Source organism: Hordeum vulgare, chromosome 7H (assembly GCF_904849725.1).
Source record: "Hordeum vulgare subsp. vulgare chromosome 7H, MorexV3_pseudomolecules_assembly, whole genome shotgun sequence".
NCBI classification, from domain to species: Eukaryota; Viridiplantae; Streptophyta; class Magnoliopsida; order Poales; family Poaceae; genus Hordeum; species Hordeum vulgare.
Window position 1 is genome coordinate 608,811,542 of NC_058524.1, and position 2,358 is coordinate 608,813,899.

The following is a 2,358-nucleotide window of genomic DNA, read 5'->3' on the forward strand; positions in this document are numbered from 1 at the left end:
GTAGCAACAAAATGACACGATCAACATGCTACGTCTATTAGTTTGGGTCTAGTCCATCACATGATTCTCCTAATGATGTGATCTCGTTATCAAGTGACAACACTTGCCTATGGCCAGGAAACCTTGACCATCTTTGAACAACGAGCTAGTCAACTAGAGGCTTACTAGGGACAGTGTTTTGTCTATGTATCCACACAAGTATTGTGTTTCCAATCAATACAATTATAGCATGGATAATAAACGATTATCATGAACTAAGAAATATAATAATAACTAATTTATTATTGCCTCTAGGGCATATTTCCAACAGGGGCAACATCAAGCATACGGTCATGAGGGTCATCGAGCGTTTTGACTCCCTTCACACCTCCAACCTGCAATGGGTAAATTCCGCCAATTCTGATTATAGACCTATCAGTCTCATCCATGCTATCGCTAAAATTATTGCCAAGGTCTTGTCCCTCCGTCTTGCTCCTCTTATGGATGACCTTGTCTCCAATGCGTAGAGTGTTTTCATCAAGGGGCACAATATCCATGACAACTTCATGTGCATCCAGAACTTTGCTAGGCGGTTACACAAGTGGAAGACCCCTGCCCTACTTTTAAAGGTTGACATAAGAAGGGTTTTTTACTTCGTTAAATGGGAGTTCATCTTGAACCTCCGCCAGCGCATGGGATTCCGGGACAAGTTTTGGGCTTGGATTGCCACAATGTTTTCCTCGTCTTCATCTCGCATACTCCTTAATGGGATCCCCGGTCCACCCATCAAGCATGACAATGGGTTTCGGAAGGGGGACCCCATTTCCGCATTGCTCTTTGTTGTCCCGATTGATCCGCTGCATAGGATCCTGGATTTGGCGACCCAAAAAGGCCTTCTTCACAAGATCCGGGGGCGAGGTCCCATGATGAGAATGTCCCTTTATGCGGAAGATGCCGCTGTTTTTGTGGATCCTATCAAATTGGACATCGACAACCTTGCGTCCATCTTGAGAGGTTTTGGAGAGGTGACGGGCCTATGCACCAACTTTTAAAAAAGCTCTATCGTGCCAATTGGATGCAACCACCTTAACCTGGGGTACATTCTTCAAAGCATGCTTCAGAGCATGCCCGCGTCTCGGGCAATTTTTTTTAAAGGAAAACACCAATGAAGAAATGAATGACAGCTAATTGTGACATACTGTCTTTCCTATATCGAGCATGTAAGAGTACGTATGAACAACAAAAATAGAAAAAAATGGATTTGCGTCGCCGGGACTTGAATCCGGGTCTCTCGGGTGAGAGCCGAGTATCCTAACCACCTAGACTACGACGGAATAATGATGGTGAAACACTGAAAATTAAGTGTTTCCATACACCGCATACAAAACACCATCAGCAGTAGAGGTGAATGGCAGCTTTGCTTTATTCAGACTTGACTAGAAGACTACGACGGAGGACTGATGATGAAAAGATTGAAATATATCTATTCGCACAGCACCAAACAAAACAAGCACTATGCAGGACTACAGGCAAGGCATATGCTTAGCTGTCACAAAATAGAAGGAACGATAGAGCTGAATCATGAAAGTGCGTTATATCGACTAGAGGGGGTGAATAGGAGATTTTTAGAATTTCATCACTGAGGAAATTCCTTTTGAGGAAATTCCTCACTGATGACTAACTTATAGCGGAAACAGTAAAGGATCAGACATGCAAACGTTCACACAACAGTATTTCGTAGTGAAGAATGTGAAAACAGATTGCACAGTAAGCAGGCACGCAGAATACAGATGATGATTAACTATTGTGAAGAATTTGGGGTTGAGGAAATTTAGAGAAAGTCTTCAGCAGATTCTTCAAACAGTCACAGTGAAAGTCATCAACACATAATACAGAGAAACTAAAGAGTTGAGAAATTAGAACCCGTTTCTCAGTGAAAACTGTTGTTGATGACCCAGTTCCAACTGCTATGACAGTTGTACATCTGGTTTGGAGCGGCTTGGTATTGAAACCAAAGGACACCCACTCCCGGGACACATAGTCCGTACCGTATTCTCCTTGAGCTAAGGACACACAGTCCTCGCCCAACACTCGTGGTAAATCTTCAGGGCAGACTTCGAAACCCTCACAAACTTGGTCACCCGGCGATCCACAATTGACTGCTGGATTGCTCTAGACCATGTCGCCTAACCGTCTGGAGGATGCACAGTCCTCAAAGGTAAAAGGCTTCAGTCCCACACAGGAACAACTTCTTCAGTGATGCTCAATCACTAGGTTTGGTTTGTGGTTTCGGTGGGTGGTGTATTTCCTCACTGATGAATTACTCTCGAAAGCTCTGAGGAATTTGGGTTGCTCTTATGACAAGTGTCAGTTTCTAAC

General features: G+C 43.7%; 1 non-coding gene across 1 annotated transcript; it reads right to left on the reverse strand.

The window, feature by feature from the left end:
* Positions 1-1,240: 1,240 nt before the first annotated feature.
* Positions 1,241-1,313, reverse strand: TRNAE-CUC. The gene has a single exon. It is a non-coding gene; the product is annotated as a tRNA-Glu (tRNA).
* Between the last annotated feature and the right edge of the window lie 1,045 nt (positions 1,314-2,358).